General features: G+C 36.3%; 1 protein-coding gene across 5 annotated transcripts in view; it reads left to right on the forward strand.

Moving 5' to 3' along the window:
* The window catches only part of TRIQK (triple QxxK/R motif containing), a 64,396-nt gene that overhangs the window by 12,941 nt on the left and 23,853 nt on the right, over window positions 1–27,602 (forward strand). The gene's annotated exons all lie outside the window — the stretch shown is intronic.

A 27,602-nucleotide genomic window follows, 5' to 3' on the forward strand; every position in this document is an offset into this window, starting at 1 on the left:
GACATAATCTAACTTATGGGCAAAAAATATTGAATAATGTGATAAAAAATTTCTTACTAGAAGAAGTTTCTGAAGTTAAGTAATTACTTTAGAGAAGCATTTTTTATGAGCGTCTTTTATTATAGAACATCTTTGTGATCAGTTTTAGATTCACAGCAAAGCAGAAAGGTACAGAGAGTTCCCATGTATCTCCTGTCCCAACACACATGTTGCCTCCCCTGTCATCCACATCCCCCAGCAGAGTCTCAGGAGGGCACAGTAGAGCATGAGCTCTCCAATCTCAGCTCTGCAGCCTTGCTGTTGGCACCATAAATTCTATGGGTTTGAGTCTCTGTAGAAGGACACGTGTCAACCAGATTAGATTTGCTGCTCTGGGGGTTTCCTGCTTCTTCCTTATCTCCCCCCCGGGGGGGGGGTTTACACCTCCTCGACATGCCTTTTTTTTTTTTTTGGTATTCATAATTTTGCCTTTCCCCTGAATATCATATAGTTAGAGTAAGAGAATGCGTAGAACACTGAAAAACCTCTGTGCTGGCTGTTTGTGTCACTGCTTCGGACTGTCCATTCTGTTCATTAGCTGTTTGTGTCACTGCTTCGGAGGACTGCCCATTCTGTTCATTAGCTCAATCACTGGCAGGCAGATTGATTTCTGTTTTTAATTTTTGCAGCTCTTTATATGTTCTTTATTTAATCCCTGTCTGAAATATAGCTGGAAGAGGTCTCCATTCATTCGATATGCTGTCTGTTCATTCTGCTGGTAGTTTCTTTGCTGTATAGCTTTTAAGTTTCACAGAAGCCTCAGGGTTATTTTCTGTGTAATTGGAGTCTTTTAAAAGAAAGCTTGTCCTACTTTTACACCTTGAAGTGTTTTCCTACAGCAAGTTCAGGGCTGAAGGTGCCACACTGTGGTCTTTGATCCACTGAGAGCTTATTTTTGTGCAGGATTGAAGATAAGTATCTAATGTCTTCCACATTCAGGTGTGTCCAGCTTTCTTAGCTTTATTTATAGACAAAGCTGTCTTTTGTCCTCGTGTATATTTTTTGATGTATTTGACAAAAATTAAGTGCTTAGCTATTGGAAAATGCAAAGTAAAATTGCTTTGAGAATCCATTTAACTCCTTTCAGAATGGCTGCGATCAGCAAAACACTACCACCTGCTAGTGAGGACACGGTGCCATGGGAACCCTTACACACTGCGGGTGTGGGTGTAAATTGGTATACACACTATGCTGGTCAATATGGAGGTTTCTCGAAATACTAAAAGTGGAAATATCATGTGACCTGGCTATACCCCAGACATATAAAGTCCTGCCCTAGAGACGCTTGGACATCCATGCTGCCTTCTCATCTTCATCTTAGCTACCAGAACTGATGTAGGTGCACATGAACAGGTGACATGGATACTGAATATGTGGTAGATCGACAGAAGGTAATGTTGTTCACTAGTAAAGAAATATTAAGCTATGACATTGATATAAAACTGCATGGAATTGGAAGTTTTCTTGTTAAATAAAATTAGCCAGACCTAGAAAAACAGACACAACATTTTTTTTTCTACGTAGGAGGAACAGAGTAAAAGGAGGGGAGAAGTAGAGGAAGAGTAATAAGAAGAAAATGTGCATGAAATTGCTGTGATGAAACTGATTACTGGGTGTGCTAACTACAGTAATAGCTTTCACAGACTAGTTTCTTTCACCAAGTAGTTGAAGTTTCTGTTAAAACGGTTTTGGTTTGGTTGCATTACACTCTTTTGTGTGGAAGCATTATAGTATTAACACTCGCCTTTTGATGGACACATTGCTTCTTTCTAAGTGTTAGCAGTCATGTGGAGGTTTTTGTGTGAACATAAATCCTCAGCTGCTTTCGGTAAATACCAATTACTGGTTCAGTGCTAAGGGCATGATTAATTTTATAAGAAAATGCCTAGAGATCTTCCAGAGTGACTTCAGTTCTCCCTTCCTTCCAGCAACAAGGGTTCTTGTTGAATAACCAGAAAAGGGGCTCATCCCTGGGAGAACCCGCTCTTTCTCTCTCAGTCATCCTCAGTTGCCTATAGTTCCTTCTCTGAGTCTGTGACCCCATGACATTTCCCCCTTCCATCTTGGCATGTCTATTGATGTGACCATCCTGCAGATCTTGTTTATATAGGCATTTCTATGAGAGACTGTTTTACAGCAGACTTGTCGGTGTCCCTATGCAATGTTCCTTGAGTCAGAGCTAACAATGCAGCAGGAGTATATCATCTTCCAAGATCAATGACCTCACTAACCCTCGGACATTTGCTAGGTTTCTAGTGCTAGCCATGAGTTTCCTGCTCTTGACTGGGCCTCACATCCTATTAGACCGCAGCTATTTATCATGTGATGCCATGCCGTGTGAGTGCCACTTACCACATCTTTATGGATATCTTGTCATGCTGGCTATTGTTTTGGTTCATAGTTGTCACAGCTGATGGGATTATTAATTGCTTCCCTCCCTGGGCTGATTGCATGTTTTTTTCTGGCACCATGGGAGCTAGACCACAAAAGGAGTAGGCTTTAAGATTAAATTCAACTTGAATCTTCAGAGTGCTGCTTCCTGAGTGTGTTCTTCAGCAATAGAGGCTTCTCTTCAGCCTCCAAAGAGCAACCCAGGTCAACAGCCATAGTCTGAATTGTTTTGGGAGGCACTGGCACTATTCTGACCAAAAGTTGGGAAGGAGGGCTCTCTTGCCTGGTACTGGAGGCTTTGTTAGTCACTTTTTTTTTCTGAGTAATATTGTCAGCCTTGGTGATATAGTTTCTACACACACACATATACACATACATATGTGTGAGTGTGTGTAAATATGTTAATATGTAAATATGTTAATATGTATATGCCTAAATGTGTATATATTGTATACATGTTTAAGTAAATTCAAAATAATAAGATTCCTTAAGGTTTTATCAAACAAACTTTTCTTCTCCTCCCTTAATGACTTTCCCCCATCTCCATTTGGACCACCACTACCCAATTGTCTGTTTCCTGTTTCATATCATCAGTATTCTGCTCTTAGCCTCTCAAGCCACCCTCCATGGTCCCTTATGTTTTCGCGGGTTTCGTGGTTAACCTATGTTTTCCTGGGTGTTGTGGTTAGCCTATATTGTATCCTCACGTCTGAGGATTTACAGCCAGGAACTGTAGTTGAGAAAACATGCCACATTTGTTTGATCTGAGTTATACTTACCTCAACCTAATATTTACCTGAATTTTTCCATTTTTAATAGCTTAATAATATTCCACTGTATATATGTGCTACACTTTCTTTACTCATTCAGCTTTTGAAGGATGTTTAGGTAGTTTTCCCCCCTTACCATTGTGGTTAAGGGAGCAGTGAGCATGTTAAGCAAGTGTCTGTAGTGAATAGGGTGCTTAGACCTTTGAGCATATGTCAAGGAGTGATGTAGCTGGGTCATATGATAGGCTTACTCTGAGTTGATTTTTGAGTATTATCTGTCCTTTTTTTTCCCAGAGTACCTGCACCAATTTACATTAATAAATTACACAATAAAATTACACAATAAATTTACACAATAAATTAGGGTTTCCCTTTCCTCATAACCTCACCAACCAGCATTTGTCTTTAATTGCTTTGTTTAGCGTAACTATTCTGAGTAGGGTAAAGTAGAATATCAAAGTTATTTTGATTTGCTTTTCCCTAATTGCTAAGAATGATGAGCACTTTGAGGCATTTCTTAGCTGTTTTTATTCCTTCTGTTGAGAACTCTCTGATTAGGTCCCTAGACACTTTTAAATGAGTAATTTGTTTCCTTGATTATTTTTTTTTGTTCTTGTACATTACTTGTGTATTAAGAAATGTAGTAATCTTCTGTCAAATGTGTAGCTATCTAATATTCTCTTCTATTCAGTGGGTTTCTCTTTCATTTGATTGCTTACTTCTTTATTTTACTGAAACTTGTTAGTTATGTGAGGTTCCAATTGTTAACTGTTGGCTTTAATTCTTTGGCAAATGGAGTCCTGTTTGGAAAGTCAATTCCTACACTTAGATGCACACAAGAAAATATGTGTATGTTTTCTTCTATCAGTTTTATCATTTCAGGTTCTATATTGAAGTATTTTATTCATATGCTATTAAATTTTGTACAGGGTGATTGATAGATATGAATGTAATTTTGTTCTTCTGCATGAGAGTACCATTTTTCCAGCACCATTTGTTGAAGACACTGTCTTTTCTTCAGTGTATGTTGTTTACCCCTTTGTCAAATATCAGATGGTTATAGTTATGAATACTCATGTATACTTATGAATACTATTCTATTTTCTTTCATTAGTTTCCATGTTTGTTTTTGCGTCAGTACCATATTGTTTTTATTACTATAGCTATATAATATATCTCAAAGTCTGGAGTGTCAGTCCCCCCCAGCATTATTCTTTATGCTCAGTATTGTTTTGACCATCTGGAGTCTTTTAGGTACCATATGAATTTTAGGATTGTTTTTCTATTTCTATGAAGAATGTTGTGGTATTTTTTATTGGAATTGTATTGTACCTATAAATTGCCTTTGGTAGATGGTCATTTTCACAATATTAATTCTACCAATCCATGAATATATGTGTTTTTCCATTTTCTAGTGTCTTTCTCAATCTCTTTGTTTAGCAATATGAAATATACATAGAAGATGTATTAATCCTCCCTGGCTGTGTTTATTCCAAGATATTTTATTGTCTTTGAGGCTATTGTAAATGGGAGTATCCACAATCTTTTTCTCTGTATGTTTGTTGGTAGTGCAGACAAAGGCTACTGATGGTTGGAAGGTAATTTTGTACCCGGTTATTTTCTGAAACTTTTGATTTTTTCTAGAAGATTTCTGAGCATAACAGAATAGCTAAAGTGACCTGGAGATAGTTATTTCCTCTTCTCACATGACATGTACAGTGGAATTGGTTGACTCTTTCCCCATATCAGTCAGGTGCTGGTTAACTAGTATCTTGTAAGAACAGAACTTGTCAACAACAAGGAGCTTTGGCATATTTCAAAATAGACCCTTTGCAATCCACCCCTGGGGTGTGGCCATCTTTCTTTTGTATTTGCTCTAGGAACTGAATCAATCTCCTTGAAGTGAGACCCCCCAGGCATTCTCCAATGTGCTTTCCTCCAAGTAGTTTATTGAGTATACTCAGGCTCCACCCTCCTGCCTTACTGAATAGTAGCTTCAGTTAACATAGTGGATATTCCTGCCTTTGGGCAGGTCTAGAACAATTCTCTGAACCTTGTTTGGTAGACCATCATATATTAATCTTTTTAGTACTTTTGTGATTTAATAATAAATGCAGTTTATGCACTTCATTATTGCAATAACAGTGTTGTGGTATAGTGAAAAAGTAAAATATTGACTCACGATGTCATTGACAAAGAATGAAAACAGTTAAGGGCAAAGAAAAGAAGGTCATAAAAAAATATTGTGCTTTCCCAAGTGTGACACCCTTTGAAAATACTAATTTTTTCATTTGCAAGTGGTTATCAATTAGAAATAGCATCTGGTTTAGAGTTGCCTTAGAGATGGCTTTTTCCTTCAGCGCCTGTACCCCATCTGGTGCATATTGTTTAGGTCCTGCACGTTACCTCGGTTTCTGTGAGTTCACATGTGCATCAGTCCTGCTGTATTTAGAAGACCTCCTTGGTGTCCTCCGTTCCCCTCTGTCATTTATGCTCTTTCTACCTCCTCTTCTACAGGGTCTCCTGAGCCTTGAGGGGAAGGATTTGATGGAGACATCCACTTTAAGGATGAGCGTTCCAAGTTCTCTCACTCTCTTCATATTGTCTGGCTATGGTCTCTGTATCTATCTGTTCCTATCTGTTGCAGGAGGAAGCTTCTCTGATGATGGCTGAGCAAGACAGGGATCTAAGAGTATAGCCGGATGTCTTTGTGAGTCATTTATTGCTGTGTCACTTTAATGGAAGAGTAGTATTTGGTTTTATCCCAGGCCCCTGTCCTACCTAGTTCTATTCTTAAGGATAGGCCACATGCCCAGCACTAGGTGGCCAATAGAAAGTGAACTCAACAGCATCTTTGGAGGATCTTTGTCATATAATGTTATATCATGCCTTTTTCTTTTAAATTTTATAATTATGTGTCTGTTTATATTTTCTCTGTCTTTATTACTGTACAGGTCTGTTGTGTATATATTATCGCTTCAAATTTTGTGCTTCTCTGTTATTCCTGAGTGTTGAACAAGTGAGTCTCTGCCTCTTTATGTGATCCTTCTGTCTTTTCTCAGGCTTTTTACCTTCTACTTTTTTATTTTGTCTTATTCCTATGTGTTTATTTTTGTTTTCTCATATTTTATTGTATTATATTTATTATATTATGTCATCTCTTAGAAGCCTGTTTGTTTTTGTAATGAAAGACAGAAAGGGGATGGTTACTTGTTTATTTTTTCCTATTCCTAAGTGTTTGCTTTTGTTTTCTCATATATATTATATTATATTATATTATATTATGCTATATTTATTATATAATCATCCCATAGAAGCCTGTTTGTTTCAAATGAAAGACAGAAAGGGAGTGGTTCCTGATGGGAGGGGACGTTGGGAGGTACTGGAAGAAGCAGAGGGAGAGGAAACTGTAATTACATGTATAATAAACTGTATAGTACATGAAAGAAAAAGGGAAAAGAAAAAATGTTGTGCTAAGAGAAGCAAAGTCAGGCTTCTGCCCAGGATAGAGTCTGTTTTGTGATCTGAGCTACAAAAGGCAAGTATAAAGACTAGGGCTGAGAGTAATCCACAGGCTTTTTACTGCATTCATTTTTAAATGCTTTATTTGAAAGGAATGTCCTGGTTTATGATTTTCATGGTTTTCTCTGTTTAGAAAGAGGCAGATGGTATGAAAACCGGACTCCCTTATTTAAAGGGAATGTTGATATTTATAACCAAGCTTATCTCCAGCAAGATTTTTTTTTGCAGCTGTTCCAGGTTAGAAAAAATATTATATTAAAGTCCTGGCTTGCTGTTCTTTCCACATTTAGGGGGGAAATTTTCAAAATGTGAAAAAATGCTGTTTAATTTTATACATGAATGCGATGTAAACTGTGAGATTTCTGTCTAAATGTGAATTTTCTGTTTGTGTGCTGTGATATTACTCTTTTTGTTTCGGCAGTCTACTTCCTTGATACATCACACTTGAGAAATAATTTGCTCATCATTTTGTACATATCATCAAAGCATTCTAGGAAATGCAGTAGATGTTTTTAAGAATTAGACTATTATCATTAAACAAACCATCTTTTCCACTGGGAAATTAACTTTGCTTCTCCTTATAGTTATTTAAGATAAATATATTTCTCTTCTCTTTTGCTATTTGCTTCTATTTTTTAATGAAAAATGCTACTATTTGGTCTTTGGACAAACCTTCAATACCTTTGTTTATAACTTGGTTGAGAATTAATTGCATTTTATACTCTAAGCAATACCTGGAGCTGTCCCAATGGGCGCGGGTTGTCATTAAAGACTAAATTTCCATGTCTACATGTGCATATTATCTGTGAAAATAGGTGTATCTGCATACATCCCAATAGACACATAATACTATATAAAGAGGGGCTTTGTAATTAATATAACATGAATAAATATGTTGATTATTGATGAATGTGGCAGGATACTTCAATGCAGCAAGCAGATACCACTATTTACTTTCCAGAGTATGAAACATTATACAGATTGTGATGATGACTAAAAATGATTTTTTCTTTTAAATATTGAAACCAGAGATCTTACTTAAATGTTTCCGTTCCTTCTCTGGCACCAGTCAGTTTTATTATTCATTTGGAAATCATGCAAAAAATAATTCTGCTTTTGCTGTTGCTGCTGCATATGTTTTGACTAATATTTGTATGAGTGTACAAGGACCATGTGGCATATAGTTGTTTTTATTCATTTACTACTTATTTATATAGAGGGCCCAAAGTATATAGTTCTCAATTTCCTTAAAAAAATCTTGGAAGGATAATCTAGTCAGTATCCAAAATAATTAAAGCATATTTTTTAAGGTTTCTGATTTTTCTTTCATTGAAAATCAATTCTTTGTCATCTAGTATATCCTGATTATAGTTTCCCCTCCATCTACTTCTCCCAATTCCTCCCCTCCTCCCCTCCCCTTCAGATACAATCTCTTTCTGTCTCTGATTAGAAAAACACAGGCTCCTAAGAGTTCACAACCAAACATGACAAAATAATATATAATAAGGTGAAATAAAAACTATCATATTGAAGCTGGGCATGGCAACCCAACAGGAAGCAGGAGTACCAAGAGCAGGCCCAAGAGTCAAAGACTACTTGTTCTCATATCCAAGAGACCCATACAGATACTAATCTAGTAGCTGTAGTATTTGTGCAGAGACTGAGGTCAATCCATGTGTGCCCTGTGCGTTCATATGAATCATGATTAGTTGATTCAGAGGGCCTTGTACTCCAACCTCTCTAGGTCTTGCTAATTTTACACCTCCTCTTCTGTGGTAATTCCTGAGCTCTAAGGAGGAAAGATTTGATAGAAAACTTCAATTTAGACTTTCTCTCCAGAAATGTCTAGCTGTAGGTTCTCTGGCATCTGTTCCCATCTGCTGCCAAAGAAAGCCTTTCTGGTCGTGATTGTATAAAACACGAATCTATGGGTATAGCAGAATATCATTAGGAATCATTTTGTTGACTTTCAAAAAACAAGTTATATCAGTCATGTTTGGTTTTACCCTAGGTCTCTGAGTTGTCTAGTTTCTGCTTATTAGTTACTCAACCAGTGTTAGATACGGGTTTCTTCTCATGGAGTGGGCCTTAAGTCAAATCAGATATTGATTGGCTCTATTGACAAGTTCTGTGTCACTATTGCGCTAGTATAATTTGGAGGCAGGACACATCATATATCAAAGATTTTGTGGCAAGCTTGGTGTCCAGGTTTCCCTTTTAGCAGCCTGCATAGTACCTTTCAGCATCAAGAGATTAGAATATAGGTGTGAGTGCTCCCTGTAGTCACCAGATCAAACTCTCTGTGTTCAATGAGCCGGGTAGGTGTTGTCCTCAGGAATGGAGCCCCACTGTCAGTTTGTGAAAGCAACCATTTGTCTTAGCAACAGTTTGGGTTGTTTAGAGATTTCCATGGGGACCTTTTGGCCAACAACTCAATTGAATGCAGCCCATTGCCACCACTGGAAGCCTCACCTGGCTACAAGAGATGGCCAGTTGAGATTCTGTATCCCTCATTACTTGGAGTCTTCCTTAGGATCACCAGCAAGTTTCTACTGCACTAGGTTTCCACACTGTCCCACAAGTATCCCTCCATTCCAGCTGTCTCTCTCCACACCCCGCCCCTGCAACCTGACCCAACCACCCACCCCCATCCACCTGTAAGATTGATTCCAGTGCCCCATCTCAGGGAGATCACGTATCTCTCCCTTCTACCCTCCTCTTCACTCAACCTCTCTGGGTCTATAGTTGTAGCTTGATTATCATTTACTTAATGGCTAATATCCATTTATAAGTGAATATATACTATATTTGTCTTTCTGAGTCTGGGTTTCCACACTCAGGATGAGTTTTTCTAGTTCCATTTATTTGCCTGAAAAGTTCATGATGTTGTTTTCTAATAGCTGAATAATACTTCATTGTGTATAGCAAATTTTTTATTAATTGACAAGACTGACCAGATGCTGTTCATCATGATATCAATAAAGAAGTGTCAGCATATAAAATATTGAAATAAAATATATCTATAAACTATACTAATATAACTGGATTCGAAGGGAGAGATCCTTTATTACACAAGAACTTTTTTTGCATTTCTTGATGACTAATATTATAATGTAATTTTGTCATTATTAAAATTATTTTATTTTGGGATTTCCTTGTTTTTTTTATAGCTCAGTAGTATTCCATTATTTAAATGTACCACAGTTTTTTAGTTCATTATTTGACTGAGGAGCATTGTTTCCAGGTTCTGGCTATTATGAATAAGGCCGCTATGAACATGGTTGAACAAACATTCTTGTTGTGTGGTGGAACATTTTCTGGGTATATTCCAAGAAGTGGAGTAACTGGGTCTTGAGGAAGCTATATTCTCAGTTTTCTTAGATAGCACCAGAAAGATTGCTAAAGTGGTTGTACGAGTTTGCATTCCCACCAGCAATGAAGGAGTGTACCTCTTTCTCCACAACCTCTCCAGTGTGTGCTGTCACTTGAAGTTTTGATTTTAGCTATTCTGATGGGTGTAAGATGGAATCTCAGAGTCATTTTGATTTGCATTTCTCTGATGACTGGTCACTAGCCCAAGAGGCATGTCACATGATAGGCTTAACCTACCAGGAGTTTGGGATAGTTATGAGGACATCCTATTGGGACTCTAGGTGAGAGAAGCATGGGAGAATGGGGAAACAGAAGGATCCAGAGGGTCCTAGAAACCTACAAGAATAACATCATGATAGGTGGATCTGGGCCCAGGGGTTCTGCTCAAACTACTGTACCAACCAAGGACAATACTTGCAGCAAGCATCAAACCCCTTCTCAGATCTAGGCAATGGACAAGCCATTCTGCACAACTGAATGGAAAGCAAAGAATGACTTGGACATGAACTCTGGTGCCCCATATTTGACCACGTCTCTGTGGTGGGGAGGCCTGATGGCACTCACAGAAAGACCAAGACAAGACTTGGTAGCCTATGACCATTTAGTGGGGGAAGGAGGTCCCTCTCAGTCACAGACATAGGCAGTAGGGTGAAAGCAGGAGGGAAGGAGGAATGGGAGGATACAAGGGATGGGATGACAATTTAGATGTAATCTGAATAAATTAATTAAATAAAAAAACAAAAAATGTATAAGCACCATTTTTGTTTTTTATGTACATAAATGACTTTTTCTTTTTATAATTATATTATTCAGTTCAGAAGACATTTTGCATTCCTGTGCTTGCAGCTTCACATTTTTGAACATTAGTGATTGCTGTTCTGTTAGTTTACTGAGGCAAATAGCAAACTACTGATAATCTCCTTTGCAAATATCCCATGGAGCCTATCGCAGATGCCAGACATTTGCCTTCCTGGTAGATTGGCTCATCACTGGCCCGGCTAGCAATGGAGACTTTCTCATATTTACTTGGAATTTTAAACTTCTCTAAGTGACTCTTAGACCAAGATTAAATATGTTAATGGGGCTGGCTCTGTCCCTCTAGGATAATATCCATCCTTTAAAATATTCTGTTATAGGAACTTCGTTGTAGCTTGATATTCTTTGTGCTACTTACACATAACATAACCACAGAATTTCCTCATAGCTGCAGGATTTACACATGTGCAAAATGAGGATTAGGAGGCAAGTAATCTACAAATAATGCAGTCAGTTTATAGCAGTGATTTTAAAGAGAATACAATTTTAAGTTTTCTAAATGAATACTGTGTTTACATCGTTTTCACTCTTTCCCCTCTTCCCTCCACTTCTATCTTGTCCCACTTTTCTCCTGTTCTCCACCTCCCATTCCAAGCCACTTAATTATTATTGTGATATATATATATATGTATATATATATATATATATATATAAAAACACATGTTTAATATATAGCAAATATATTTATATTATATATATAATGTGTACATTATATATGATATCTGATTGTATAATATATGTATATATTTATATGGCATCTATTGAGTCTATTTAGTATTGTTCATATGTACGTATTTTAGAGCTGACCACTCAGGATTATAGAATCTACCAGGGGGCCCATCTGTCGATTCTCTCCCATTGGCCATTTGTTAACTATAGCTTTTCAACTATAGGTGGTACCCTGTAAGAATTCTCCATCCATGTTGGCATGCCAAATGATGTCATTGTGTTGGTCTTGTTTAAGCAGCCTTTTGTTGAGATTTCATGAGTGCAGCTTTTTCTTGTAATATCTAGATGATACAGTTTTGTGCTAGACTTAGTGGCATCTGGCTTTTATAATCTTTATGTCCCCTATTTTATGATATTATATGAGCCTTAGATGTAGGGATGGCTCTATAGATGTGTCAGTTGTTCCCTGCACTGTGACCAGTTGTAGATTTCTTTATTAATCTCTAATTTCTTCAAGAAGAAACTTTTCTTTGATGAAGGGTGAGAACTACACTAATCTGTTGGTATAAGAATACACATTTAGAATGCAGATAGGAAACATACTGGTTTAGGCACATGGCAGCAGTATGTTTAGCTCTGGACTCAGGATCTCTCCCTGAGTTGGCCAAGGTTACAGTACCAGACATGAATTCCCTTGTATTGGGCTTCCTTCAAGTTCAATTGGATGACTGTTGGTTATCGTCAAGATGAATAAACCACCTTGACACCAACAGGAATATCTTGCTGGACGATTATGTTTCACCCTAGGTAGCTTGCATAGCATCTTTGGATACTGTTAGACATAGTCCCCAGGAATGAGGATTCCAGGTCAGGTCAGGTACGATTCCTCCAACTTCTGTGTCTAACATGTGGTGTCTTTAGCAATAAAGTCCTACTTTAAATTCTAGGGGTGGGTGCTTGGCAACCAAGTAACAACAATAGGCTACATTGTCTTGAGAGTCTCTAGGACAGCCTTGACCACACTAGTTTTATTCAGACAGTATTTAATTTGTTTTGAAGTTTGTATCAGCTTTACTCACAAAGTGTTTTGGCCTGCTTTGTTTGTTTGTCATTCCTTTAGAATGCTAGGGATGAACCCAGATCCTAGTACTAAGCTGTATCCCAGCCCTTATACCATTTTATACTTACACATAGAAAAAATAGGCAAGACTAACTGGTTTTATGGGTAAGTTCTATTAACTGCTAAAGTGATAATCACTATCAAAATCTCTTAGATGTGAAATGAGAAGTGTCTCTGAAGCACACGGACAGGAACACTTCCAAACATTTCTTAGGACTTACACGGTTTGATATAAAATCAAGATGAGCACATTACAAAAACAAATACAGTCTAGTTTCCATTGTTTAAAAAAATATTTTTTGTCTGTGTTATCTCTTTTAAATCTTGTTTTCTAATCTTTTTACTCCTTTTTATTTAACGCACTGTCTTATTACCTGTCATTTGAGATTTCATACTTCCAGCAAGTTCTTTATAGTTCATTTTAGCCCTTTTGTTTGTCTAACGATTTTTCTTATAATTATAGCTACTTTCCTTTTAAAAAGATTATCCCCTGACATAAAATATATATAGTGATTTGTCTATAGCACTATAGTGTATATGGCATATTTTCACAAAATGAACATTTATATGAAGTCCTGATTGATTTAGCCGTAGTTTTTAGACATTTTTGCAGGTTAACATTTGTTGTTCTCAATATGGCTGAAATTTGGAGTCATTTTACTTTTGGATAATATATTTCAAATCTATATTTACCATATTTTCATTTCCTAGAACTGTATTGTTTCTCTTTTAAAAACTGAATGCTTCAAAAAAGGTCCAGGATCACTATAAATCAGTTCTGTGACATCTCCTTATGTGAAAAGGTGCTGTACCCTTGATGAAGGAGAAGGAGGCTAGACACCTATGGCACAGCGGACTTTCCAGTGTTCGTGCTCTTACATACTTTTTAATCCCTTTAGTCCTTTTCCTTTATGATACACTTTAATAATGATTCACTTATAATTTTTAGTATTCTTTTTTCTTATTCTACAGTGTATTTATATTATTGATACCCAGTATTTCTCCCTATTAACTTTTTCCATATTATTTACCCTGCTTTATAAATTCAGTACCCATTATTGCATTTCTTTAATATAATTTGGTAGCTTTTAAATGTGTAATTTGCCTCATGGTCTGTAAATGTAAAATTTAATATTGCAATCTGTTTTAAAACTACTACTCTGAGAAATCCTTACATTAGTGAATTGGTAATGATATCACATGGGACTTTCATATAATGAATACTTTTAATGTAACTTTGTCTTTTGACATCTACTTACTAATAAAACTGTTTTTAAATAAGTAATGCAGAATTACAAAGTTACTAAAAGCTAAATAACCACAAAGGACATTCTTATGGTTCACTTGAGCCATTTGGTTTCCCTTCAACACTTGGATTATGTTTACTTCATATTTTCATTTGTTTTAGAATATGTATATTAAAATATCATATTTTAGTATTATTAGACTTTCCTAATATTCAAAATATGTTTCTAGGCATTAAAGTAATTACTCTCAGCCAAGTACATAGACTAATACATGCTAGGATTCAAAATTGTACCAAAGGATTTAGGAATATTTTATAAAAAAAATTTGCCAGACTATCTAGTCTTTTATTGAAAAGAAGCAGCTAAACTAATGACTTATACCTTCTAGTCTGTGTGTTTATACATTATTCCATGTTCGCCGAAGAACAAACACCGAGTGTCTCTCGGAAGCTATTCATGGCATAGTTCTAAGTTTCTGTCTCAGTTTATTAACCCTGAAGTAGTTAGAGATGCAGAGACAGGGAAGCGGCACATCTGCACTTTCTCTCCCTTGGTGTGGCCCTGCTCGATGGCCTCTAGAATAGTTTATTCACATTTGGAGGCCTGGTTATTTAAAGTAGATGATACACATTGAAATGACTAGCAATGTACGTAAGTTATACCTGTCACTAAAAATAAATCTGAGACGGGAACAGACTTGAGCTCGTTGGCCCAGGAGACAACTTCCTGAACAGAAAACCAGCCGCTCAGGCTCTAAGGTCAACAATTAATAAAAGGGACTTTATGAAACTGAAAAGCTTCTTAAGGCAAAGGACACTGTCAACAGAACAAAATGACAGCCTACAGCCTGGGAAAAGATCCTCACCAACCCCACATTCGACAAAGGACTAATTTCCAAAATGTATAAAGAATTCAAGAAATTATATACTACCAAACCAAATAACCCAATTAAAAATGGGGTACAGAACTAAACAGAGAATTCTCAACAGAGAAATAGCGAATAGCTGAGAAACACTTAAAGAAATGCTCAGCATCCCTATTCATCAAGGAAATGCGTATGAAAGTGACTCTGAGATTCCATCTTACACCTATCTGAATGGCTAAGATGAAAAACTCGTATGACAGCACATGCTGAAGAGGATGTGGAGAAAGGAGAAAATTCCTCCACTGGGAGTGCAAACTCATACCACCACTTTGGAAATCAAATTGGTTTTATCTCATGAAATTGGGAATAATCCTACCTCAAGACTCAGCCATAACACTCCTGGGCACATACCCAAAAGATGCTCCACCACACAACAAGGACATTTGCTCAGCTATGTTCATGTCAGCTTTATTTGTAATAGGATGAATCTGGAAACAACCTAGATGTCCCTCAACTAAAGAATGGATAAAGAAACTGTGGTACATTTACACAATGTAATGCTTCTCAGCTATTAAAAACAAGGAAATCTTGACTTTTGCAGGCAAATGGATGGAACTAAATAAAGATGATCCTGAGTGAGGTAACCTAGACCCAGAAAGTCATGCATGGTATATACTCACTCATAAGCATATGTTAGCCACATAATACAGGATAACTCCACTACAACACAGAGGTGGAGACACCAACCAAGGACCATTTATAATGTGGACCTAGACACTCTGCTCAGATGTAGTAGATAGGCAGCACAGTTTCCTTGTGGGTCTGACATATGGGGAGTAGGGATGACTTCACACATGGACTCTGGCCCCCCAACTTTGATCACTTCTCCCTGACAGGGCAGCCTTGCCAGGCTACAGAGAAAGAGGATACAGGTACTACAGATGAGTCTTGATTGGTAGAGATAGGATGTTAGGGGAGGGGGACTCCCTTTCTGAGGACTAGGGAAGGGAAGGAGAGGAGACGAAGAAGAGAGGGCAAACAAGCCACTGGGCAAAATGTCATCATTTCTGCCACAGACAGAATCTGCCTAAAAATGAGCAAGCTTGGATCCAGGAAGTCAAAGGCCAAACTCTGCCAAGACAGGGTAAGCAAGTCCTCAATAATTCCTGCCTCACAAATATGTCTATCAGATATATTGGGACAGATGGCTGAAGATGATGCTTCAACATTATAGAGAATTTTGGGTGACTGTTCAGGGAGCAAACTGTCTCTGTCATCTTCCCATTTGTGAAGCTGCTAACCTGCACTCCCTGTAAACTCAGGTAATTAATTTCATTCTTTCTCAAGTCTCTGATGAGATTGAAGACCAGATAATTTAGTTTTACAGTTAAGCTTAGTTGTTTAGGGTTAAGATGTTGTTGGGTTTAGAGGTGTTATAAGTTGATATTGATGATATATAGATATTGATTTACATTCAGAATTTTAGACTCACTAAGTTAGGAAAAATGTTTCCTTCAAGGTTTCCAAATACAAATAGCCAAAACACTAAGAATGTAACATTTATATAATTCCTGATCATTTTGTGGTTCTTCTTGCTGTAGGTAGTTTATTGCATATGTGTGTAATAATATAAATGTATATGTAAAAATATTTAATAAAAATTATAAAGTAAATAATAAACAAATCTGAGATGCTTAGTTTATAATGTGACATCTATATTTATTTCCAGTCGAGAGTATAAAATCATGTTTTAAAAATCTTAGGTTATGATAGAATATATATTTATAATTTCACAATAAATATCTTAAATTAAAAATTTTTTATATATGTAGTTCTTTCCTAATTTATACCTGTATATACATAGGAGGTAAGTTTTAAAATTATAGTTGTATGGAAAATAAATGTTTTTATATAACATATTCTGATTATAGTTCACCCAATTCCTCCCAGGTCCTCACCACCAACCAAAATCCACATCCTTTTTTTTTTTGCTCTTTCTCATTATAAAACAGACAGACATATTAAAAATGTAAAACAATAACATGAGATAAAAACAAACAAACCTGAATAGGACAAAACAAACAGAAAAACAAACATCTTAAGGAAAAGTACAAGAAACACATATAGATGTAGACACATACATGCTGCCACACATAGAAATTCCCCCCAAAAAACAAACTAGAAATCAAAATATATAAGCAAAAGACCTGTAGGGTAAGAAAAAGAAAGCTCACCCAAACAAAACATTATGAGGCAAAGGCAACAATAAGCCTTCCAAACTTAGCATTGAATTTGTTTTGTGTTGACCATCAACTGCTTGGCACAGGGGGCCTGACCCTAAGGGTTGTTTGTAAACAAAGTGAGACTCTGTCAAAGAGAACCTGTTTTTCAATGGCCAGTGGTAATCAAGTGGAAATAGCTTCTGGGTTAGGGATGGGGCTTTGTGTCCACTTACACTCTCAACACTGGGATCCCATCAGGCCCAGACTTGGACAGGTCCTGTGCATAATGCTGTAGTCTCTGTGAGCTCATATGTACATTGGACCTTCTGTGTTTAGGCCTTGCTTCCCTGGTATCTTCCATCCTTTCTGGCTCTTACTATCTTTCTACCTCGTATTCTGCATGGTTCCCTGAGCCTTGGGGAGGGCTTGGATGGAGACCTCTCATTTGGGACTGAGTGTTCCAAGGTTTCTCACTCTCTGCATTGTCCAGATGTGGTAATTGTATTCATTCCCATCTGTCGTATAAGGAAGCTTGTCTGATGATAGTTGAACAACTTGCTGATCTACGAGCATAGCAAAATGTCATTAAGAGTCATTTTCTTGCCAAATTTCTTTAGTGTAACAGTAGTATTTGGTTTTCTCTTAAGTATCTTGCCTATCTAGTCTCAAATTGTTGGCCACTCAATCCATTTTGAGAATTTGTTCCATCTCATATCAGCTTACTCAGGGATTTGGGAAAAAGAAAAAAATATGTTCACATCTATGACTTATTGCTTTCCTTTTTCTTTTAGAACCATCATTTGGTACAAACTGAATAAAGTAAGGACTTTATTATCTTTATAATGATTCAGACAAGCTTGGGTTTCATCTTTTAAAGAAACTTAAAAGTATTATATATATAAGGAAGTCACAGTTGGGAGTTGTAGACGTAGCCCTAGTTTCAGTTACTCTTTGTCTTGCTATGGAAAACAAGTTGAATTCTGTTGCTTAGTAGTCAGGGTTGATACTACTATGCTTTGCTTTTGGTTACTTTTATCTTGATATGAAAAGATATCATGATCCATTTTTAAATGTCAGTGTTCTTTTCATGAGGTCCTTGTAAACCCTTGGGAATGCATTCACCCCCATAGAAGTGTATTATATTTGTGTATGAGGAGGAGGGATGCATGAGTTCAGGTGTCCACGCACGTGCCCCCTTCCAGCATGCACATTTGATAAGTAGAGAATACAGGCAAGCGTACTTCCCTACCATTCTTTGCCTTATTTTCTGAGTCTGCAGCTTGCAGTTTGGGCTGGGAGGGCTGGCTAGCCTCTCCTGGCATCTGCCTGTTTCTGCCTCCCATTCTTTGGGCTACAGGCTGGTGTGGCCATGCCTGGTTTTTAGGTTTGTGTTGTGGATTAGAACTCAGGACCTCTTGCTTTTACAAGAACTGTTACTCACTGAACACTTCCTAGACCAGTTAATGATTTTCATTTGATGACCACAAGTTCAGATGGATAACCTAGACAGTTTGTAGCTAAATATCTCCTTTGGAAATTTAGCAAAAGAAGTTAATTTTTAGCTTTCTTTCACAAAACTTTACTGAATTATAATGGTTACTTTCATGATGGGGAGAATGGTCAGCTAGAGATGGTCTCCCTTATATGGCATGTCGGACTTGTAGTACCTACTCCTGTTATGTTTGTGCAAAGGTTAGAATTGTAAAAATTATAAAAATGGGTCCCAGCTAATGTCACATTAACCTCCCTCAATGGAGAATGTTATTAATGGCACACACAAGGCAGCTTTCGGTCTATTCTGGGCAGTATAAATTTAATGTGTTGTTTTCAAGTGTGTCATGTATCCAGATGCCACAACAGTCTGTGCATTAAAAGGAATCAAAAGAAAAGTAAGCAAATTATTTGTGGATTTCTTTTGGTAGGTACTGAAGGATTTCTGATACAATTATGCTTGAAACAACCAAGTTTCTTAGATTTGAGGAAAACCAAGCCCATTGTTTTCCTGTAGTTATAAACATTTTATCAGATGGGGTTGTAACACTCCCCACCTTTACCATCAATCTTTTGTATCCTTCTATACTACTTATTTCTGTTAGTACTGTTACCATCTGTCCAAAATGATATTATTTTGCAAAGTATGGCCCATGGCCACTTAGTCTGACAACTCTCATAAAGAGTAGGTGTTTGTTGAATATACTTAGCCCACCCATCAGTCTTACTGAATATTCCTTAATAAGTGGGTGAGGCCTTGCACTCTGTATTTTAATGAACTATCTTTGAAGTTGGGAACCATTGCTAATATCCATGTTTCTGCCTCATGGACCCACCAAGGTTGTTTCCCAATTGTACACAGCCAGCACATAAGTGTCCTGTTATGTTCCTGTGCTGCTCACACGCTGGATGGTCTTTGGGATTTCCTTAGCTGTGTGCCACCTCTCATTTATTAATGATATTCTAACTTCCTAGTCTACTTGGTAAAAAGGTATTTGGTTTCCTTACTGCACAAAACTCTTTGATGAGTTCTTGATGCATTCAGAAGGCTTATCAAAATAAAAAGCCTCAACAGCTTAGTCACCCTGTACAAGGAGGCTGTCATCCTCCAAGAAGCCTGAAGGACGTCACAGTCCCCTGTCAAGCATCATACTTTCATTCAACAGCTTTGTAAATGGTCACATGTAGAAGCATTCCTGTGAGCTTGTTAAAGAAAAGCAAAGTAGAGGTAAGCAGATTTGATGCTTACAGCATTTACTTGGAAAGTTTAAAAGTAAAACAGTACCAAATCTCTGTGACTCTTAGTTGCTGAGACTCTGGTCCCACACGGCCAGGGAAGGGCCCAGAAACTTGCCTCTTAATGGATAATAAGATAGACAGACATTTTGACAATGGCTGACCTAGAACATCTGGTCCCTCTTGGTGCCTAGTGTCCCTGCCCCTTGAGACTTAAGACTTTCCTCTGAGAGGCTGACTTCTGTAGAGCTAAACTTTCTCAGGAAGATTGGATTTCCCAATTTTACCAAGGCCCCAGATAAGTCATGAAAGGCACCAAGATTCTGTGTAGTCTTGAGATAAGACCGGTTTAGGATGAAACACATTCTTTTTGATTACTTTCAAGTATGAGCCATTTGGTCATATGTCCTCCTGTGAATATTCATGTCCATATCCACGCCTGATATTTCTTTGGATCTCTATGTATTTTCATATTCTTGAAATCCTTCCATACTTAAGCATATCATTTTTTATTTATCCAGATTCTCATAATAGGCACAACTTTCACAAAGTCTTGTGTTTGCTTGTTTAGTTTTTAGTTTTTGACATTATATTAGTAGCCTAGGTGGGCCTGAAAGCTGACCTTGGATTCCTGATACTCCTGCCTCTCCCTCTAGGGTTCTATAATTAAAGGCCATTGGGACACTAGGCTCACCTAAGAATTAGTATATGGGTAATCATCTTATGCATTTAGTTCTACATCTATGATGCTTAGATTTACATATAGTTTAAAACAAGCAAGAAAAAAAATCAAACAAAAACCCCAGCTCATTTCTTTTTTCCACATGACTGCAGTGCCTTCTCTGTGGACAGCTCCGTCCTTCCATAGTCTTCTCAGTCCAGAGTTTCTTTGTCGAAGATTGCATGTGGCTAGATCATGTCCTTTCAGTATTTGCATTCAAAATGAAATTTTATCTTGTCTATTAATTCCTTCATTTATCTTCCATAGTGTGCTCTTGGCTACCTTGGACCAAAGTTGGCTTCATCTCAATAATGAGTTACCCCCCCCCCCATTTTCCATTAAAGACTCTCTCAGTTCTTAATAAAAAGGACATTTCATTCAAATGTGTGGTTACTTTTAACTCCAGAGTTTGGTTATGTCATCTCATCAGAGCTTTAGAGTCTATAAGCTTATCTATTGATACATTAACTCTAAGCTCTGCCAGCTCTTCTCCCTTCTGTGGCTTTGGGCCCCAGAGTGTGATACTTATCGCCTCCTTATACCATTCTTAGACCTCTGCTTTTCTTGCTCTCTTTCTCTTGTGTCCATCCTGAAAAATCTGAACTCTATCACACTCCTTTCTCTTTGTCAGCATCAAACATTTGAGATGCCAAATACTTTCTGTCATAACGTATCCCTGTGACTTTTGGTCACCAGATCCATGTCTTTTTAGGCACTGCTCTCCAAGTCTGTCCTTTCACAACCTACAGTTCTCCAAAGCCTCAACTCCAGTCTCTGACTCCTCAGTCTTCTGACGTCTCACCTTCCTTTTCATGAGTAGCATATAACATTGACTCATATTTCATAGTGAAAATGAACTACCAAATCCCCTATGCTATTTGCTATCAAACCTCACCTCTTGCATGTGTTTGTTGAGAATGTGATATCTTTTGAACTGATATAGTGAAAAGGAAAGTCTGCCATGATTATTATATCAAGTGTATATCCTTTGCTTCTGTATTTTTGTATTTTATGTCTTATATATTTATAATCTCTTTAAGAAGCACTGCTTCCACAGGTCATAAATAGAATCTCCTTTTGCCTAGTACATGTATTGGTTTGGCTATTTCATTGAAGTCTCTGTCTTAAACTGAGAATGATGTGAGAGATCCCATAACGCTTGCTATCTGCTTTGTCTTGTTCCTCATAAGAAAGCACAGAAGTCCTAGTACTTTTCACAGTGCTATATTTGTTTTAGTTTTATATTTTGGCTGAAATGTTCCACAACTAAGATGCGTTTCCCAGAATATGAAGTCTTATGTTTATAGAAATAACCTTTCTGTAATTACTTTTCTTGTATGTTTTTATATCAGTGTTTGCAAGTGATAGGGATTTTAGAAATCATCTTTTTCCAAATGAAACTTTTTACATATATTTTTATAACTGGAAGCAAAATTAGTTAGGCAAAATTAGTTATTCTGACCACTGTGATCTTTAAAAGTAGTACTGTTTAGATTTTATTCCAGAACATCCTTCTAAATCTAATGAATTGTATTAATGTAGTAAGGCCTTTTATCCAATTGTATCATTTCCAATGCTTAGGCATTCATAGTTTCCACTAAAAGTTCATAGAAATTGTTTCTATGTTTAGTACACACAGATATTTTTTTGTTATTAATTCTTCCTCAATGTTCAATAAACTTTATATGAAATTTTCCTTGCTATAAGGATTATAACTAATCTAGAAATGATTTAAAATATATGGGAAAATGTTTGAGGGGTATTATCAATTAGTATCAATAAAATTTATTAATTGGCTAAATAATTAATATTGTTTAGCATAATATAAGATTTATGTCATAATAATGCACATTGTATGCTGTATACCAGTAGATGTTCAAATTAAATATCTGTTCTCATTTCTTTTAAGTGTGGCAAATTTTCTCTAGAAACCAGGATCATATATGGTGCCATTTAGGCAAGGTGTGAATAACTTTTTTCAGTGGAGATGACCCTGATATGTATTACTAAAAAAATGAGTTATACAACTGAAGATGTATTGAAAATATATTTAAAACAAATTGCAAAGCTTGAGTATATTCATGAAAATGCAAATAAGCTTGTTACCATAATGGAACTCAAAGCTAATGTGAGCCAGATTTGGTCTTGCATGGCTGTAGTCTCAGGTAGAAATAGGAAGATCCAAAGCTCAAGGCCAGCTCGGTGTGGTTGGGCAGGGCTTTAATTCCAGCCCTAGGGAGGTACAGACAGGTGGATCAAAGTGAGTTCCAGGCCCGCCTGGTCTACAAAGCAAGTCCAGAACAGCCAAGGCTACACAGGGAAGCCCTGTCTTGAAAAACAAAAACAAACAAGCAAACAAACTAAGTGCAAGGCCAGCTTTGAACTGGTGAGTTTTCATGGCCAACCTAGGCTATATGAACCTATAGAAAATGAATAACAAAAAAGCCTCCCCATCATTCAGAAGATTCAGGTATATTAACTGCACAGTCAAGGTTTTGAATACTCTGGAAACAATGAATGTGTCATATGATCAGGAAGAAATATCACTCATGATCATTCTGCATGATGTTCTATTTTTCTGACATTTTAATTTTATTTTAGATATATCAAGTGTCTTTTCTGTTTAATTATAACTTGATATCTAATAAAGTATTTTCATATGTTATGGTCTTTCTATTAGGAATAAATGCTAAGATATATATTTTTCTATAGTCAAGGGTAAAATATATTTAATTAAACTTTTTTATTTTTTAACATATACATTTATATTATTATACATATATATGATAAACTGCCTACAGCAAGAATAACCACGACACAATAAGGAATTATATAAATGTTACATTCTTAGTGTTTTGGCTATTTGCATTTGGCAGCTTTGAAGAAAACATCTTTCCTATCTCAGTGTGTCTAAAATTCTGAATGTAAATCAATATCTATCATAAAATATAACCTATGTTTTGATATGGATTAGAATGTCACAATCTGGATTTATTCTTTTCCTGGAAATAAAGACATATACAGTGGTGTAGGATTTCCTACTTTTAAGCTTTTTCTTCCTGGACTTTATACAAAGGTCTAAATACTACAAACATGACTAAGATTTGTTTAGACCTTGCCTAAATGGGCTCACATATGATCCAGGTCTTTAGAGACAAAATGGGTTCAGTTGGATTGTGGAGCATATGAATGCTTTGTTTTTAAAGATGTATTTTGTGTGGGTGGAGGTGAAAGACAGATAGGTTCATATGAATGCAAGTGCCTATGAGGGTCAGAGGCATCAATATCCCTGGAGCTGTAGGTACAGACAGCGGTGGGCACTACAGCTTGAATCTACGGAAAAAACAGTATAAGTTCTTAGCCAAAGAGCCATATCTACATCCTTTTTAAATGACACAAAAATATTTAAGCATACATATGGCTGAAATTGGTGTTTAATTCAGGTTAAGAAAGCATATCTAAACAGTAATGTCATCTTCAGAGTATAAAGTTTTAAATAACCAACATTTTAATTATGAGTTATTTCAATATGTAGTCTAAGTTTTGAATATAATTGTATTTTTTCTTTCTTAAATATGTTATCAAGTTTCAAAAATGATAAAAAGTTCTCTGATGATTTAATTTGAAATCATTCCTACAGCAAAATTCATAAATAATAAATATCAGCTTTTTAATCCAAATTTTAGTTGTGCTGGGTCTCAGAGCAAGTTACCTCCTCAGGGAATACACTGTTCCTTATAAAACAAGGTGATGAGACATAGTCTCTGAAGAATTAAATTGTGAATACAATCTTGGTAGTGTACACACTAATTTAAATCTGTTATTCCCTTTTCACATCCATCACAACACATTTTAAATTGTTGCTGATCTCATATGCAAATAGCTGTCTTATTAGAAATCATGGCTGTATGTGCTAATGTCTCCATGGATTTCTTGGGAGTTTCCTATCATGTCATCAAAGCAATAGAAATGAATGATGATTACTACAAGGCTTTGAAGAGCAGAACACAAGTCAGAACATTTAAAAGTTCTAGATGTCTGAAACATTGACAGTTTGTGCCATACAGATGAATGGGTACATCTTTAGATCATTTTAAATAGAATCAATGCATTTTTTAGAAAAAATTTTTACTAATTTACATTTGTTTCATCTAACAAAATGTAGATATATGTCATGGTGGATTTTTTATGCTTCTAATTTATTATTTTACCCATCATTTGGTTAAATATTTTTTTGAATTTAAGAATAGAATATAATTATTTCAAATATGAAAAGAAAGTTGAATTTTTGAAAGTCTGATCAATTATTATTATCAATCATTAAAATAATTAGAAACTAATTAGAAGCCAGTTTTTATCTTTTGTATATATCTTTAAAATTCTTAAGGTTTTAAAAAATAATTTTATATGCTATATATTATATATATGTACATATATGTCATCTGTTTACAGCCTGTAGTCACGTGACTATTTAAATTTGTTAACCTTTTAAAAATAATATTATGAAAATGAATAGAGTTCTATGCACGTAATCAAAAGATACTGAAAGATACTGGTTTTTATTACTACAAGTAATGAATCAATACTACAACAACACTGGCCTCTTAAGAGTTATTTTGTTAAGTGAGTAGAATACAAAGGTTATAAAATGACCAGAAAGAGAAGGGTAGTGCCATGAACAGCCTTTTGGCACAAAGACTTACCAATTTCTTTTATTTTGTGTGTTTATCTTAAGCCTATTCCATGAAGGAGCAAAACTATACTAAAGAAAGAGTATTATCTTGTGATTTATTCATGTAAACTAACTTCTCTCCTGAAATGGATATGTCTTCAAGCTCCACACAATTAAGATTAAAATAATGACTCCACTTGACTATTAATAAATGCAAACACTATGCAAAATAGAACTGCTATATGAATACATTATATCTATTGACATTATTTATGGCTTGTCTTGACCGAACTATTTTTAATGTTTTGAATTATAACAAGTAAGACTATATAGGCTTTGGTAATGTCTTATTTTCATTTAGAAAACTTTAAGTATATGTCACCTTAGATGTAATAACACCATGGTTTATTAGAGATAAAGACTTAATTTATTTGACTTTCTGTTATTAGTAGTATTTTCCATTCTTAGGTATTGTTATATAATCAATCTGAAGATTATTACTATTATTGTAAGAAAAGCATTTAGATGAACTTATACTTTTCTTACATGTGGGTGGAAGTTGCTCTTCTGGTGATGTCTTTTTACTGTGTCAATGACATCATTGTTGGCTATTTCTGTTAGGATAGATAAAGAATATAGTTTAACTTGAACAGACTTCAGATGTACGTGATATCTGAGAGCCCTAATTAAGCTCATTCGGAAAATTCTGTTGGTTTATTTGGAGCCTGAAAGAGCTCCCCTATCATTAATCCAGTCCAAACCTGAGAGACTAGAACAGACTGTCCTGCCTCAAGTTGTGTCCTGGGCTCCTTGACATTTCTAGACCATGAAACTCACAGCCTACCCCTGCCTTTCCTCGAATAACCCATGGGAAGTTTGTGTCTCCAACCGACTCATGATCATTTTAGAGAAACTCCTCCCTGTGTCTCTCTTCTCTGGACGTCTCTTCCTTCAGTGTGAAGGCAGTACCACGTTGTGCAGTTGCCTCCCGTGGAAGGCACTGCATCAGCTCTTGCAGAAGATGAGGACCTAGGTGTGTTTTCAATCCAGTGCTAAAGGCTTCTGCTTCCTTACCAAATAGTTTCCTCAGTTTTCGCTAATCTTACCACTTACAGGGAGTTCCACGTGCCAGTAATTTTGCCACAGTTTCTTTTGTGAATATAATTTTGTCGGCTTTTCAGCTGTTCTTCTGGACTTGTGGGCAGCTGCTTCTCAGTCACTAATTTCAACTCTTGAGGTAGCACGAGGCAGTAGATCTCAGACACATTAATGCCCATCCTCCACTGTCTCTTGTTCTCCACCCTTCTCTTTTCTTTTCCTCCTTTCCTTCCTTTGCAGTCTCTCAGATGAGAAGTATTAACTGATCTTCAAACTAATCTTCAAACATTTTTCAATTTTTTTCTTCCTTTCAGGTTTTTTAGAAGTTAGCTTTTCCAGACTCCTAAACCTCGAGTTCTTAGAATTCCTGCGCCTTTATGTATTTCTACTTAGCAATTTTTAATTAAAACACAGCTGTATAACTTCTCTACCTGCTTTCCTCTCTACCCAAGACAAAGAACTAGAGGCAGCTAATGACTGCCCAGGGAGGGAGAGTTAGCCTGTCCCAGGGATGCAGCCCCTAATTGGTACCCAGTCCCAAGTGGCCAGTCCTGAAATCATATGCACTCAAGTCACCCTAAGCAGACAAGGCAGACTGCTTATATAGTTATGCATATACATGTAATAATAATAATAATCAAAGAAAAAGAGGCCTTGATAGTTTTAATCCTAATCTGACTTCTTGCTTGGCCTTGTCATTTTCACACAGAACTATGCTAAGAGGAAAAGGGAACAACTTCGGAACACTAATGTTTGGATTTTATCAATGAACACTTATGATTCTAGATATAGACCAGAAATATCTAAAAACTCACAAGAGAACTTATTTTTTTAAGAATTCCAAATTATTAAAAAACACTTCCTCTATTCCTTGGATAATGAGGTTCCTAGAAGGGGGGCTTCTCATTGTGTGTGAGGCTCCTTTACACTGAAGTGGTTTAGGAAGAGGGAGAGAGAATGCATGGTCACGCTTGCAAGGTTTTCATACTTGCGTTTGAAAATGAGACATTCAAATTCTTTAATAAGAACTTAATTACTATTTTAATTAAAGCTAGGCAGTATAGTCTAACTGTGAAAATAAGAAAAAGAGAGTATAGATTTGGTGAGAAGAGCATAGTTTCTGGGACAATAGTTAAATTTAATAAAAATAGAATTTGAAAGCTGTTTTGAGGATTAAATAAAGCAGCGTATACTGCAAAAGTGAGAATAATAACACATAGTATGTGTTCTGCTTTTATGCTACAAAGGGCAGAGTGGAGCCTAAACCTACCTACTTTGGCAACATTTCTAAGGTATTTTAAACTACCCAACTCACAAACTTTAGCCTTTCTATTATAATGAAACGCAGTGG

This window comes from Acomys minous, assembly GCF_964271855.1.
Source record: "Acomys minous genome assembly, chromosome: 1".
NCBI lineage: Eukaryota > Metazoa > Chordata > Mammalia > Rodentia > Muridae > Acomys > Acomys minous.